This window comes from Sus scrofa, chromosome 14 (assembly GCF_054392235.1).
Source record: "Sus scrofa isolate SSC_HxYL_T2T_F1_AM1 chromosome 14, Sscrofa_HxYL_maternal_Yorkshire_Landrace_v2.0, whole genome shotgun sequence".
NCBI classification, from domain to species: Eukaryota; Metazoa; Chordata; class Mammalia; order Artiodactyla; family Suidae; genus Sus; species Sus scrofa.
This window is the reverse complement of record NC_139396.1, coordinates 123535968-123553002: the sequence shown is the minus strand read 5'-3', so window position 1 is coordinate 123553002 and position 17035 is coordinate 123535968. Positions and strand designations below refer to the sequence as shown.

Genomic DNA, 17035 nt, shown 5'->3' with positions numbered 1-17035 from the left:
GTGGCAGATGGCTGTGGGGCCTTTGACAATTGCTCTGTTATCTGCCACTGATTGTCTTTAGCTCATTAGTTCAGGGCTCACTGCACTGGAGATTTGCAAAACACAGTTGTGTCAGTATCTTTAGAATACGTGATGCTTTTCTTTCTATTGTTTCTTTCCCCAAATATAAGCTTTTTTTTTTTTTTTTTGCATTACACTTTTGAAATAGAGATTTACAAATGTGTATTAGGTTCTTGTACATGTTGTGTCATCTGAGCCTCATGAAGAGGCCAAGATTGTATTTGTATTGTATTGAGGCTTTGTGGTCAAGAGACCTATCAAGTAATGAAATCAGTATATATAGGGCATCACTTTTTTTTTTGTTTTGTTTTGTTTTAAGGGCCGCACCTGCGGCATATGGAGGTTCCCAGGCTAGAGGTCCAGTCGGAGCTGCAGCTGCCAGCCTATGCCACAGCCATAGCAATGCCAGATCTGAGCTGCATCTGCGACCTACACCACAGCTCATGGCAATGCTGGATCCTTAACCCAATGAGTGAGGCCAGGGATTGAACCCACAACCTCAAGGTTCCTAGTCAGATTCGTTTCTGCTGAGCCAGGACGGGAATTCCCGGGCATCACTTTTTCGATGTTGCAAATTGCCCTGCTTTGAACATCACTGTGCCGTGAACTCTTTTAGTCTATATCCTTATACTAGTTTCTTTGAAGGAGAATAGCTGGGTGAAAGAGTTTGAAATTTTTACATGAGTTATCTGATTGGTTCGTGAAAGGGTTTTGAGTAGTGAAAATGATACAATTGTTGCGTTATTTTGGTATTATGGGTTTTTTTCATTCTGCTTTTTATGTGCCTGGGATCATAAATTATTTCCAGAAAATCTGAACCATTCTGATACCCCCTAACTTACTTTTCCCAGGCCCCCTTTGCAGTTATAAAAACGGTGTTCGAATGGCTCAGCCTATGCTGGGTTTTGAGGAAATCCAGCCCACATCAGTTCCTCCCCACTAGTTGTACAGTCCAGTGGAGAAACTAAACTTGTGCGTCTTGCTTCATCCTCCCCTTAATATGAGTTACTGCTCATGAGGTTTCTCTATCTGGATGTAGAGCAACTCCCTGAAGGCGTGTTGTTCAGACACATCTGCTTTTTATTCATGGTTCTGGCTCTCATGCTGGGACATCCTGTGAATAAACTGATGGGAAAAATGAAGTGAGAGATACTGATTTCTGCTGATTCAGTGTGAACATGGAGTATTTATTATTGAGGTTGAAGAGGAAGTAGAAAGCCTTTCATTCTTATGATTCTACCCCCCATGTAATTCCTTCAACAGTTCCTGAAATACTTCTTCCCAAGTCTCCCTACCTCCCACAAGGTGCACGGATGAATGAGGCTGTGTTGTGACAGGAAGTCAGAGGAAGGAACTGCCCTTACTCTTAGATGGATTTTTAAAAAGTCGTACTTGGGAGTGGAGTGTATACGATATCAGTCGTGTCCTCTGCCTGTAATTTTTCCCAGGGAATTTTATTTATTAATTAATTTATTTTGCTTTTTAGGGCCACAGCTGTGGAAGTTCTCAGGCTAGGGGTGAATTGGAGCTACAGCTGCTGACCTATTCCACAGCCACAGCAACGCGGATCCGAGCCACATCCTGACCCATACCACAGCTCATCGCAACGCCAGATCCTTAACCCGCTGAGCAGGACCAGGGGTCAAACACATCCTCATGGATCCTAGTCAGGTTTATAACCACTGAGCCACAATAGTAACTCCTCCTGAGGTAATTTTAAACATGAATGTGTCATGTATGATAAAAGGAAAAGAGTGGGACCACCCCTACCTGGAGGGACCCACTAACAGACTGATCACACAGTGTCACTAGGACTATGGCGGATGGGAGAGGTGGACCAAGTGCTGTGGCAGAATGGAGACCTGGTTAGACAGCAAGTCAACCAGAGGGCCTGGATTTCAACCCAAACATTTCTGTACCCAAATTGCACGTTTTGTATTTGCTTTTCTTGGCTTCTTTTTCCAGATGTGCATTTTCAAAATCACGTCTAAAATAATTCAGACTTTACAGAAGGGGATAAAAGGTACCCCACTCCCTCCTGCAGCACGCCAAGCTTGCACAGCTAATGGGTTGGGGGATGTGCTCCTGGCTACCTTCTCTGCAGATATAGATCACCTAAGGGAGCCAGACATGCCTTTATCCAGGCAGCCAGAAATGCTGAGAGGGTAGAGGTGGGGCTCAGGAACGCACTGTCCTCTCCAAGACCTACCTGGGTGAGGCTGAGGGGCTGGGCTCTGGGAACTAGGATACTCCCAGGTTTAGCAGCAGTGGAGTGTCCTGGCAGTCAACCCTTTGGGGAAAGGGAAGCGATTTGTGCTGCTCTGGCTTTCTGCCTGGCACTGTCCTGCCTTGCCCAGGCAGGGAGCAGAGCCCCTGACAGTGAGAGGTGGGGACCACAGCCTGGGGCTGCCTCTTGCTCATCTCTGTTTTTCTAGTGCCTGCATGTATTGGTGGTCAGCTACTGTTTCAGGAAAGAAATTAGATGCCCCCATCCTAGTCCTGCAGGCAAATCATGGAGTGACTTTGGGCAAGTCACTTTCATCAGAAGAGTCTAATCTCAGGTTCCCCAAGTCTAAGGTGCACAGTTTTTCCTCCTCATTTTTTTTTTTTTTTTCCTTTTTGCTTTTTGCTTTTTATGGCTTCACCCGTGGCATATGGAAGTTCCTGAGCTAGGGGTCAAATTGGAGCTACAGCTTCCAACCTATACCACAGCCGTAGCAACTTGGGACCCGAGCCACGTCTGCAACCTACACCACAGCTCACGGCAACACTGGATCCTTAACCCACTGAGGAAGGCCAGGAATTAAAACCTGCATCCTCATGGATACTAGTTGGGTTCATTAACCACTCAGACACAAAGAGAATGCCTTTCCTCCTCATTTTAATGTTTCTGAAATAAGATGTGATCAGCACTAGATATATTTAATATCCCAGAGTTTCTTAATTTTTCCTTTTTCTTGAAAGGCTGTTTCTAAAGTCTGTGGGGTAATGTACAATTTCTGTTATTTTCGGGTTGTGGGCATGTGTGGTCGATCCCTTGAGGAGTGGTTTGGAGAATCTGTAATGCCCCATAACCCACATTGTGAATGGTAGAGTTCTGCATAAATAGAAACAACAATCAGAAAAACTGGAGTTCCCTGGTGGCCTTGCGGTTAAAGGATCCAGCATTGTCACGGCTATGGCATGGGTTCGATCCCTGGCCTGGGAACTTCTGCTTAAAAAAAAAAAAAAAAAAGAAAGAAAGAAAGAAAGCAAGAAAACTGCCCACCTGCCCCTGCAGGGTTATTTCATAGAGGTGCCTGGACAGGAACTTCTGATTAAACAAGTAGTAATAGTTTTCTATTCAATAAACTTGGTGTTGTAGGTTATGAAAATGTACATTTCTAATCTCCACATTCTCCCAGTAGAAGACACTAAGCTATTTTCATTTTGAATTTTTAAAACATGGCTCTTAAACATTTGAATTTTTCTTGAATCAGGCCTTGGCAAGAACTGTTTGCCTATTATGGATTTAGTGAATTCCTAGCCATTACTAGAAGCATCAGATTGGCCACAAAACTGTTGTAACTTGAACCGAATGTTAATCCAAAAGAAGTGCTGTATTTTAAAGAGAAATGACAAAGCCACTTAGTGCCAGTGGTATGGCAGGTAATGAGAGCAGATTAAAAACAATTACTCACACTGTTGGCCTTAAACAAACAGACAGCCAGATAATTCTCTAACAAAGATAGGTTTATTTGCAATCAGCAGAGAATTACAATTTGTGGTCTGTGGCCATGGCAAGCCACATGCAAGTCCCCACACAGCCAGAGAAAGAGAGAACTCTTTCTTCTTTTTCTTCTTTTCTGTCTTTTAGGGCCACACCCTCAGCATATGGAAGTTCCCAGGCTAGGGGATGATTTGGAGCTATAGCCACTGGCCTTTGCCACAGCCACAGCAACTTGGGATCCAAGCCTCATCTGCAGCCTCCACCACAGCTCACAGCAACATCAGATCCTCAATCCACCAAGTGAGGCCAGGGATCGAACCTGCTTCCACAGAGATGTTATACAAATTCGTTTCCGCTGAGCCAGGAGGGGATCTCCGAGAACTCGTCTATGGGGGGGACAGGAAGTCGGGAGGGTGCTGGTGAACACAAGGGTCCATGGCTTTTCACTGGCTGAGCTCTTGCCAGGGAAGAAGAGGGGTCTCTCTTCTTCCTGTTGGGCACTGTTAGTGTCACAGGGCACAAGTGCTTCCTTTCCTGGTCTCCTGAATCTTTAATTGAGGTTTCCGTTTATCAATTCTTTTTTTAGGAGACTCTTTTCTTCTCTAGATGGTGTTCTGTTGGCAGAGCCTTCAAATGGTGAAAGCTAGGCACGGAGTTAAAATTTCCCTTCCCAGCTCAGTTCAACCGCTTTGCACCAATAACTAGTGTGAAGGGGTTTATAATCTGGTAGGAAACAAGGTAGATGTTTACCTTGCCAGGTAAAAACAAGGCATTAAGCAAAGAACTACTGGAAACAAGATCACAGAGGGAATGTTTTTATTCCTACCAGACACTATATGGGTTATTTAGAATATCCATTTACAAGCCAGTGGTCTGTCATAACACTTAAACCAGGGATTGCAAAATCACAGGTCTTTGGGGGCTCAAGTGTGAAATAGCTGAGTTGTGACCCAATAGGGTGGGGCTGGGCTCTGCAGTGGAGGAGAACATGGAAAGGTTCATTCTCTCACCATCCGGCAGACACTTGAGTTCTGTTCTTGGGGTCAGGGATACAGCAGTGAAAAAAACCAACAAAAATCCCTGCCCTCTCGAGGTTTGCATTTTAATTTGTTGCTGCCTTGAAAAACAAATAAGTAGGCCAGTTAGAATTATATCTACAGGAAAAGTAAATGGATCAGATGCCTTGATGTGCTCTTGTGACCACATTGCACAGATTTCAATTTTGTTTGCTTTTAGGCCTTTTCCCCGTAGCTGATATTTCTGGATAGGCAAGATTGTTGTAATTACAATATGTAAGTTGAGGTAGCTTCTTTTTGGCATTATGCTCTGTCTCTTGCCTTAACTTACCAAATAGTCACACTTATACAACATTATTCAGTCTCCAAGGCAGCCCCTGGTTTATTTAATTCTGTTTTTTTTGTTTGTTTGTTTTAGGGCTGCAACTGTGACATATGGAAGTTCCCTGACTAGGGGTTGAATCGGAGCTGCAGCTGCCAGCCTATGCCACAGCCACAGCAACATAGGATCTGAGCCATGTCTGCAATCTACACCACAGCTTGCAGCAACACTGGATCCTTGACCCACTGAGTGAGGCCAGGATTTGAACCTGCATCCTCATGGATACTAGTCGGGTGTATTTCCTATGCGCCACAACAGGAGCTCCCTTAATTCTGGTTTTAATTGAAAATAAAGCATGGTGAGACATTCCATCTCTCATTGTATCAATTGTGGTGACTTTCCGAGGTTACCTAATGAAGGCTGAGTGCCATTTAGAACATTTAGTGCCATTTAGTCCTAGTCAGTGGATCCCATGGCGGGGCCTGAGAGCTGTGAGCTGAGCCAGGAGCTCTCGGGGAAGCCATCCCATGGGGAGGGAAGCAAGGCTCTTGCAAGCCTGGTTTTCTGCAGGGTGACTCTGATGAGGTCACTAGAATAACAGGCCTGGGAGCGTGGCCCTAGGAAGCCATGTGCCTTTTCTTTGAGCTTCTTGTGGGAAAATGGGGATAAGAAGCAGTTGTGACTGCATTTATCTTCAGTTTCCACAAATGGAACTTCGGCTGGGCCGGCACAGTGCAGCAAAATTGATAGTTTCAGAGACAGAGAATGCAGGCTGCTGGCAGGGATTAGAGCCCTCTGACTCTGACTGTTCTGTTTAGTGCCCAGGGGGACTGTGTTTCAGCAAATTAATGGATATTAGGGACGTGAATGTTTGTGGCCTGGACTCCTGTTTCAGGAGCTTCTTGGCGTGTGTTCCTGGGATCGCCTGCCATCTGTTGTGTGTCGTGGGTGCTGCCTTTTTTTTTTTTTTTTTTTTTTTTTTTTTTTTTTTGTCTTTTTAGGGCCATACCTAGTAGTTCCCAGGCTAGGGTTCTAATTGGAGCTGTTGCCGCTGCCGGCCTACACCACAACCATAGCAATGCCAGATCCTAGCCACGTCTGCCACCTACACCACAGCTCTCCGCAATGCGGGATCCTTAACCCACTGAGCGAGGCCAGGGATCGAACCTGCATCCTCATGGATACTAGTTGGGTTCTTAACTGGATGAGCCATGACGGGAACTCCCGGGGGTGCTGCTTTGAGCTGGGAGGCAGTGCCTCTACCATGCCAGGGACTCAGCATTCCTGACCTGAGGGACCTGAGAGTATGACAGTCCGTGAGTATTACAGAAGTGGTTTGGGGTTGTCCTAATGAATCTCTGTGCCCTCAGGTAATTGCATCATCCCTTAAAGTTGCTGCCATCACCTACGGGGCACCTTTACATTTACACAAAGTCCAGTGGGCACTGTTAGGTATGCAGTGTTTTTTACTCCAACCCCCAATTCCTGTGTTGAAGCCCGACTCCCAATGTGATGCTATTAGAAGGTAGGGCCTTTGGGACGTATTAGGTTTAGATGAGGCATGAGGGTGGAGCCCTGTGATGGGCTTGGAGGAGGAGGAGAGGGAAATCCCTCTCTCTCCAGATACACACCACGGAGGGGCCAGGTGAGCATACAGCGAGAAGGCGGCTGTGTGCAAGCCAGCAGAGAGCTCTCACTGGAACGCGACCAGGCTGGCACCCTGACCCCAGACTGCCAGCCTCCGGAACTGTGGGAGGATAAATGTTTGGTGTTTAAGCCACGCTCTGGGGCGTTTTGTGGTGATGGCCCGAGCGGACTAAGACGGGCGCAGTACCTCTTCTGAAGGGCTTACCTGATCCACCCGTAGGATTGGTAACGTTGTTCCTTTTTCTTTGGCCTCAAGGACCCCAAGCTCTCTTGGGCTTCTTCTGACCTTTCTCAATTTCTTTGCAACCTCCTCTTCCTCCTGGGACACGGGGGTTCCTCAAAATCCTACTCTCTCCTTTTTTCTGCCCACACCTCAAGCACCCTGCTCCTCAGTTTGTAGTCTGGGGACCAGCACAAGCCTCACTCACAAGCTTAGCAGAAATGCAAACCTCAGGAGTTCCTATTGTGGCTCTCCAGGTTAAGGACCTGATGTTTGTCTCTGTGAGGATGCAGTTCCATCCCTGGCCTCGTTCAGTGGGTTAAGGATCTGGTGTTGCCGTGAGCTGTAGTGTAGGTTGCAGACACAGCTTGGATCCTGCATTGTTGTGGCTGTGGTGTAGGCCAGCAGCTGCAGCTGTGATTCGACCCCTGGCCTGGGAACTTCCATATGCTGAAGGTGTGGCTATAAAAAGAAAAAAAAAAAAAAAAAAAAAGAAAAGAAAAGAAATGTGCATCTCAGGCTGTCCCCCAGATCTCTGATTTGACTCTGCCATTAACAGGAGATCCCCACAGGAATCGGAAAGGCCTGCTTTTAAAGATCTCAGTAACTAATTGTGATTGTGTGCTCTGACCTCCAGGTGTCCATTTGACCTCTCTCCTGGGGTCCAGACCCGTCATCCGACGGTGCCTCTGGACTGTCCACTTCAAAGTCCCACAGGTTACAATCCAGGGTCTGGCTCCTCTTTTCCCAAATCTGCTCTTTCTCCTTTGGGCAACCAAGAAAAATAGGGTCTGTTCAGAAACGTTTACTTTAAAACTCCCATATAACCCCACATTCATGGTGAAATGGTTTCTTCGGGGTTAGTCAGGGCTACTGGTCAGATGGTGGGCACAGGGCTGGCTGACACATGGTTTGGCCAAACCTCTCCTCTGAGTGACGGTGCCTCTGTCAGCCTCTTGCTAAGTATTTTGAATTTTGCCCATGGTGTCATGTTCAGTTGGTAATGTTTCTAACTTTTTTTCCTCCTCCATAGTAAGTCTGAAAGTGTACAGGTATTTAAAAGTAAGTATTAATCATTACCTTTGTTATTAATTATTAATATATTACAGAAACAAGTAGTTAATAAATATTTTTCATGGTACGGAAATTTCGCTGACTAAAATACAAGATTCTCAAAATATTTGTGAATGACCATAATGAGTCCAAAGGGAGGAACATCAGGAATGGAATGCAACCTGATGTGTCACATGATTGAATGACATAACATCTTTTGGGGAGAGAAAAATCAGAGGTAAACCAAGTGTCCAACATAGAGGATTGGTGAAATCAGTTATGGTACATTCATACAGTCAAATACTTTGCAGTCATGTCTGAGTGATCAGCCAGAGGACATGTATTAACATTCATGGCATCAAATACAGTGAAAAGAGCAAAGTACAGACAGGAGGGTCCTAGGGTTTTTAAAATTTTTGGTAAAAAATATAAAATGTAACATTTACCATTTTAGCAATTTTTAGACTGTAGTTCTAAAGAATCTGAAAAAGAATATATATATATGTGTATACACACACATATATATACAGATATGTATATGTATCTCACTACTGAATCACTTTGCTGTACGCCTGAAACTAACACAACTTTGTAAATTAACTATGTTTCAGTAAAAAACACAACACAACAAAAAAGTATAGTTCTGTGACATTAAAGTACATTCACATTGTTGTACAACTGTCATCACCATCTATCTCCAGAACATTTTTTATCATCTCAAACCGAAGCTCCATTCCCATTAAACCATAACTCCCCATTCTCCCTCCCCAGCCCCTGGCAACTTACCATTCTCTGCCTATGAATTTGTCAGCTCTGGGTACCTCACATAAGTAGAATCATAGAGTATTTGTCCCTTTGTGACTGGCTTTGTTCACCTCATTTAATGTCTTCGAGGTTCATCCATGTCGCACCATGGGTCAGAATTTCCTTTTTAAAGCTGAATATTATCCCATTATATGTAGATACCACATTTTGTTCATCCACTCCTCTGGACACTTGGATTGCTTCTATCTTTTGGCTATTGTGAATAAGGCTTCTATGAACATGGGTGTACATATATCTGTTCAAGTCCCTGCTTTCCTTTCTTTTGAGTGTACACCCAGAAGTGGAATTGCTGGATCCTGTGGTAATTCTACTTCTGATTTTTTGAGGAAACCCCATACTGTTTTTCCTGGTATATGAACTATTTTAACATGCTCACCAGCAATACACACGCGTTCTAACTTCTCTACATCCTTACTAACACTGGCTAGCTTTTTTGTTTTTGTTTTAATTTATAATTTTTTATTATTTATTATTATTATTTTTTTCTTTTTACAGCCACATCTGTGGCATATGGAAGTTCCTGGGCGAGGGGTCAAATTGCAGCTGCAGCTGTAGGCCTACCTTGTAGCCACAGCAATGCCAGAACCAAGCTGCATCTGTGACCCACACTGCAGCTCGTAGCAACACTGTATCCTTAACCCACTGAGCGAGGCCAGGGATCGAACCCATATCCTCAGAGAGATAGTGCCAGGTTCTTAACCTGCTGAGCCACCAGGAGAACTCCTGTTTTTGTTTTTTTTAAATTGCCATGGTAATGAATGTGAAGTCAGTTTTGTTTTTAAAAAGATGTATTTATACACATATATAATATTTTAAAAATTCAAACAATTTATTCCAAATAAACCGTGACTATTAGCTGGTAGGATGTAGATGTTTTTTATTATTGTCTTTTTGTTCTCTTCTCACTTTTTTCTTTGTTAAGCATGTATAAAATGTGTAGTTAAAAGTGCTTGGGAAAAAATGCTTGAAACTCAGAATCAAGCTGTATCAATTCAGAGGTTGACGGTACCTCCCATTTGCCCCTGGGTGTGCAGCCCTCACGTGGGTCCTCATACTTGTTGACTTTGGACTTGTTGCTGCGCCGTCACGTTGCTACCCTCCTAGGGCTGAGGCTGTCCACCGATGCTCCAGTGCTTGAGGCCCAGCTGCCATGCGTTCCTCTACCCAGTGAAGCAAAAACAGGACTTCCTGGCAGTGGCTTAGAGTACAGATACCATTATTACCAGGTCTCAGCATGTGGCTTTCTGGTGCCCGAGAGCATCTTCCTCCTGCATTTAGATTTTTAGCACCCAGAAATCTCCTTTGTAGGTAATGTTTACTCACCAAGGTTTTGACTGGTCATCTTGGTTGATTACAAATGAAAAGGAAGGGTGCTTTCTTCCTATTCTGTGAAATTACATAGTTTGTAATTTTTTAAATAGTTTTAAGGCTCATAGCAAGTGCGTATGTCTGCTCTAAAGGCAGTAAAGTTTGCATGTGTACCAGTTCAGAAAGAGCTGGAAGAAACCCTTTCATGAAGCAGATTACCACCCGTATGAAAATGAGGCTTGTCCAGCTTACAATAATATCATTTATTCCTTTATTCCTTTCTTTTTTTCAATTACTATATTTGATCATGTACTGGCTGAAAGGCGGGTGAGAAACTTTTTTTTTTTTTAGGAGTAGAGAGAGTGATGAACCAGGAAGAGGTGATAAGGAAAGGCACTAGTTCAGGGCCTCTTTACATGTGATTGTTTTAATCAATTATCAGTGACCTTTTGTGGTAGCCTTTTTTTGGGGGGGGGGTTTCTTCTGACATAATAATTCTGACTGCCTAGTTTGAGGGTCAAGAATTTGAAGTAAATTCAGACTATTGGAACAGGCCAAGCTTGAGCTATTGGGACGTGTGCTGGTTTTTTGTGGATGTGAGAAGGAGTAATGAGATCTGATCACTAAATCTGGGGTTTCTTTTAGGTGGAAGGAGGTGAAGCTGAGGATAGATCATGTATCCAGGAGGCAAAAGTGTGATTCCCCCCCCTTTTTTTTTAGGGCCGCACCCTCAGCATATGGAAGTTCCAGCCTAGGGGTTGAATCGGAGCTGCAGCTACCAGTCTACGCCACAGCCACAGCAACACAAGATCCAAGCCGCATCTGTGACCTACACCACAGCTCACGGCAACGCCCAACGCGGATCCTTAACCCACTGAGTGAGGCCAGAAATCAAACCTGCGTCCTTATGGATACTAACCAGGTTCATTGCCACTGAACCACAGCAGGAACTCCCTGATTCCACTTTTTAATCATGTTCGCTCTGGGTAAGGCATCACTGTTCATTACATCTCAACATTTCTTCTTGTGTTCAGTTTTCTCTCAAACTTCTCAAAGGAGAAGCGGTCACTGACTTTGGGGTTTGGCTTTCTGTCCCCTTCCTCCCTCATTTCCAGCCTTTGGGCACATGGGCTCATGTTCCTGCAAAGACTCTCTGAGGGCTGCCATTCCCTTCCATTGTTGTAGCCCCAGCCTCGTGCAGGCCATAGTGGTCATCTGGGGACAATTGCAAACTCCCCTGCAAGCCCCTTTCCTCCCAGTCTCTTCTCCACTTGACTGGGGGCTTGTCTTCTCCAATGACTGTGCACACAGCCACTTGTCCTGACCCACCTAGCCCTGTGGCCTTTTTTAGGTCACTGACGGTGACTCACCTGTTGGTGTCTCTTCTTTCTTTATGCACAGCTAGAAACCCAGATGCTCCAGGCACTTACCAGACACTCCCTTCTGCTCTACCCTCTCCAAGTGAAATCATTTCCTGCTTCATCAACTTCATTGTTCTCTGCTTCCACACGGAGAAGGCACGGAGCCCTTTGGAGAGGTTCTTCACAGGTTAATGGAATTTTACAGGGACCATTTGTAATTCTAACTGGGACTGGGGTATCAACGGTAGATTAGAGGGCACTGCATTAGTTGTCTGTGAGTCTTTAGCTGAAGCCCATTTTGTCCAACTTATTTAAAAATCTTTTTTCAAATAAAACAAGGCTACATTTATGTAATGAGGTTAGTCAAGGATCTACCACTTTGGTGAGGTGTATTTAATGTCAAGGGAAAATAATGTTTACAAAAAGATGGAAGGGGAATGCCTGTCGTGGCTCAGTGGAAACAAACCTGGCTGGTACCCACGAGGATACAGGTTCAATCCCTGGCCTTGCTCAGTGGGTTAAGGATCTGGCGTTGCCGTGAACTGTGGTGTAGGTCGCAGATGTGGCTCGGATCCTGTGTTGTTGTGGCTGTGGTGGAGGCTGGCAGCTGTAGCTCTGATTAGACCCCTAGCTACCTAGGAACTCCCATATACTGCAGGTGCGACCCTAAAAAGCCAAAAAAAAAAAAAAAAAAAAAAAAAAGAAGAAGAAGGTGGAAGCCAGTTACATGAGAAAGAAATTCTTTGCTATAAGTTAATTAATTTAGAGTTATTACGGGAAGAGAGTGTTGCCTCATTGTATTTAATGCCTCTTCTTTTGAATGACATAGGGCTGCTTTTGAGAACATTAGAGAGAAATGAATTAAGCACCTGTCTTTTTTGACAAGGTCTTTATTACAGATGGGAACTCCATGACCTGACCTCAGCTAGAGGTTTTGATTGTGGTTAGAGCACGTGTTTCCTTAAGCTTTGCCTGTCACGGTTGCTCCTCATCTTGTCAACCCTTGATGAAGAGATAAGAGAAAGCTGACTGCTGGCTTCTTTGAACAGATGGAAGCCTAGTTGATACAAAGTCGGGAAATTCTTGATTTTCTGCCAAATTAATATTTATAAATGTCATGTTGGCCTCAGTCTGAGATTTGGCAGCTGGAAACTCCAATGCATGCTCCTTACGAAAGTGGTATCAACTGTATCAATGCCCGGCAGATGCACAGCCAAGATGACTGATGTTTATTTCCTTCTATAATCCCAAGTACTCCAGGCACTTGACACATTTTTGACAGCCCTCCAGTGTGCAGCTCTGCAATCCTGCAAACTCCTGGGCGAGCTGCTGAATTCTGCTGGGGCATTGCCCACCAGCTGGTGAACACAGGTGGCCTCTAGTTCACAGCTGGACCAGGAATATTTCCGGGGGTGTCACTCTTGCCTAAATTCCAGCATCAAATGGTGGTTGTGCAGGCCATAGACTCCTTATACCACCTTAACTGAGGCCGGGCTTTCAAGCAGTTGAGGACTGGGCCATGTGAGTAGCCAGCCTAGATAACAGAGATGAAAAGCAGCATGGTAAGGATCATGTTGTCTTCAGTTAATTTTTCAATTTCATTAAATATTTGGAAGTTCCTGTTGCGGTGCAGCAGAAACAAATCTGACTAGTGTCCATGAGGATGCAGGTTTGCTCCCTGCCGGCCTCACTGAGTGGGTTAAGGATCTGGCGCAGGTGTGAGCTGTGGTGTGGGTCTCAGACGTGGCTCAGATCCTGCATTGCTGTGGCTGTGGTGTAGGCAGCAGCTGTAGCTCCAATTTGACCCCTAGGCCAGGAACTTCCATATGCCACAGGTGCAGCCCTAAAAAACAAAACAAACAAAAAAAATTTTTTTTACTGGGGACCTGCTGTATGTTAGGTGTGTTCTAGGTGCTAGGAACCCAGCAGTAAATAAGATAGGCAAGATTTCCTCCCTTGTGGAGATTACAGTTTTTAAGTGAAGACAAACAATAAACAAATAATACATGAGACAACTTCAGATAGTAATAAATGTGCTATGAAGAAAATGAAACAGCCTAATTTAATAGAGAGGTACTAGAGGTTGGGGGGGTGGGGGGCGCAGGGTACATCATAAGTTTTAATGGTGGGGAAGAGCTCCCTTAGGCAGAGACATTTGACCTGAGATCTGAATGACAAGGAGCCAGTTTCATAAAGATGATGGGGGTGGAGAAGTTTTCCAGGCAAAGAGCCAGTGCAAAGGCCCTGAGGCAGAGGTGAGTTTGGCACATTCAGAGAAGTTAAAGAGGATGTGGGAAGCTGCATCAGCATGACTGAGGGGAAAAGTTGTAAGAGGTAACATTTGAAGATTTGAACAGGGTCATTCAAGGCCTTGTGTGCTGTAAGGAGGATAAGTGATAGTCTCAGGGCAATGGAGAAACCACTGGGAGGTCTGAAGCAGAGGAGGGATGTGATCTGATAAATAGTGCTGCCTTCCATCCAACTTTACATCCGTAGTCCAGTCTAAAAAGCCCTCCAGAATGTAGCCCTGTTCTGTGCCTGCTGTAAGAATGCTGTTGTGGATGTGAGTCTACATGGTTTTCCTTATGAGGGAATGGGGAGATACTGTAGGGATATGATAGTGGTTAAATTCAGACATATTGGAGTTTCCGTCATGATTCAGCAAAAGCGAATCTGAGTAGCATCCATGAGGACACAGGTTTGATCTCTGGTCTTGCTCAGTGGGTTAAGGCTCCTACATTGCTGTGGCTGTGGTGTAGGCCAGTGGTGACAGCTCCGATTTGACCCCTCCCCTGGGAACCTCCATATGCCACAGGTGAGGCCCTAAAAAGACAAAATACATACATACATACATACATACATACATAAGTTCAGACATATTACTGTCTGAATTCCAGCCTCAGATGGAATTTGTAGAGCCCATAGAGCCAGCCTTCCAGGCAGAGTTCAAGTACCTGGGTGACCTTTGGTGGGCCATTAATTTCTGTGTGCCTCTATTGTCCCATCTGTACAATGATGCTAATACTTTTAGCCCTCCCTTTTGGTCATTATTGAGAAGATTAAGTGAATGGAGAGTACCATGTAAGTGTCATTATTATTACTGTTAGGAAACATTGTCTGGCTTTAGTCCAATTGGTTTGTCTTTACCTTTTGGACATTACAAATCTTGTAACTGCCTGGTTTTCCCTTACCATCTATGTCTAGAAATTTTAAGGCCAACCTTGGTGACCTCCCCACAGGAAGTGAGTTGATTTTATCTATGTTAACATTCTCCCTCGTTCTGCTGTATAACTTTGCCTTGGTCTTTCCTTTGTTGTATCTTAACCTTTGAAAATGTAATGTTCCAGATGTTTTGTAGATATCTTATATATTATATATATTTGATGAAAATGTGGTAGACCATGCATAGTTTTACAACTTAATTTGTTCACATAACTGTAACTGTATATCTGAAATGACTCCCCTTGCCAGTAATTATTCTTCAGCCAATGGTATATAAATGAGAGACCATAGCTAATGTAATTAATCTCAGTTATTTGAACTAGAAATGTTACTCTCTTTATTTTTACTGAGTGTAATGGTAATATTTGTTTCTTGTTAAATTTTCAAATAGTACAGAGGTAGATAAAATAAAAATTGGGGGCATAAATACATTGTTAACATATATACATCAAATATAGTTCTGGCCTCAATAGGAAAATGCTAATTTATATCTTACTAGAAAGGGTCTTCTTTAATTAAGAAAACATGCTCTTAATGAAATCATTTTGGATTTTCTTTGTCTTTCTGATGTCTACACCCTTCCTATCCTTAAACAGTAGTTGGACACAGGATAGCAATACCCAGAAATAAGATGTGTGCTAGATTAGGAGTCAAGAGATCTGAATTTAACTCCATTCTGCCTCTAACCAGCTGTGAATATGTAGAAAGACTTGGGTTCCTGAGGCCCTACTTCAGTGCTCTCTTCCTTGCACCAAGTGGAATTCTCTCCTTCTACTTTCCAGTTACCCCTACCACACACACCATTATGCTTTTCTAGCTCAGCTGAAAACTGGTCTTTGAGTTTTCAGCAATTTGATACAAAAAAATGCAATACACTATAGTTCGATTTAAGAATAAAATATGTTTGTTATGGGTACGAATACTACCTGTTGACCTCTGAATTTCTTTGTTTCCACCTGTATTCTTTAAGAACAAATGAAGAGGGTGTTCCAGCAGGTGAAGGATCCATTGTTGCCATTGCTGTGGCTCAAGTCACTGCTGTGGCACAGGTTCAACCCCTGACCCAGGAGCTTCCAAAGAGAAAAAAAAAGAATGAGTAAAACCAATGAAGCTTGATACTCTCCTTGAGCCAAGGAGAAAGTGTCTGTCAACATGGTGCATGACCAAGTAGATCACTTCTGAGCAGAAGCAGAGCATGGATATTCTTTAACTAAAGCGCAGATTAGAGGTGGAGGCTTGCAGGCCTCCTCTCCCTCAGTTCCCCTCCCTCCCCAGCTCACAAAGTGTCAGAACTGCCCAGGAATTCAGTGCTCACCTTCCTGACTTGCAGCTGCAACTATGAAAGGCGTTTACTTCCAGTCAAACAAGTAGAGGAGAGTTGTGAGCTTAGAACCATGCTTTTCTTAGCTCTTTCTGAATTCCTGGGCTCCTTGCAGGTGGGCCAGGCTTCATGGCAAAGCATTGCTCTGTGGCTCATATGACTAGATGGCTCTGAGCCTTAGGGATGAAGGTGTTGGCAAACTGGATGACCTCTGGAGAACGGCCTACCTTTCTGTCTCCAGGGTTACATAGCCAAGGGCCCACTGGCCTCTGTTCTCATCTCACTGATGTTTCTAACTTACTGTGTGATATCTTGAGTCACTTTGCTGAGCATCATCAGCTTTTCCTCTCTGCAAAATGAGAATCTTGAACTATATCAAGGGCGTAATAAGTGGTGTAATAAGTATAGAAGCCAAATACAGTTGCCCAAATGGGGACCCAGAGTTGTTAGAATCTCTAGATTATCAAAGCAAAGCAAGAAATCTGGATTTTTATGTGAAATTGCCTGGTTCTTAAACATTAAATACTGGTTTTAATTTTTAAAAAATCACCAGGAAGGCTAAACAAAAGAGGTTGGGAAGTTGTCTTTGGCTCACGGGTACCAGATGACCATGTACTCGTAACTTAGTTGATTCCTAGGATCCCCTTAGAACTCTGTAAATCTATGGTTTCTTACCTTCTACATGTGTCTTGATGCAGTCTTATGTTGATGGACTGGCTTTCCGTCTAGAATTCAAACTCCATAGAAGTTGGACAAGAGATGAGACCAGAGAGTGGGCTTCCGTGGGATTTTTCTGTACCCAGTGGCACAGAGAACGTGAATAGTTGGGGCAAGGAGACAAAATGTGGATTGCTCTGTGCAGCTGTGGACACGACTCTCTTGAGAAAGTGACTCATTCTTATTGAGGAAGAAGTAGGGAAGTAAAATACGCTCCTCCAAATTTTCTTAGTCCCAGGGGTTGCCATCATTAT

General features: G+C 44.0%; 1 protein-coding gene across 4 annotated transcripts in view; it reads left to right on the top strand.

The window, feature by feature from the left end:
- Positions 1-17035, top strand: part of SLC16A12 (solute carrier family 16 member 12) — a 94082-nt gene that overhangs the window by 15314 nt on the left and 61733 nt on the right. The window contains exon 1 of one of the 4 annotated variants that reach the window (XM_021073515.2): positions 6721-6979. The exons of the other annotated variants lie outside the window; for them this stretch is intronic. The gene's annotated coding sequence lies outside the window, so the exon portion shown is untranslated. Of the gene's footprint in view, positions 1-6720; positions 6980-17035 lie in introns of those variants that run through there. 4 annotated transcript variants of the gene reach the window in all.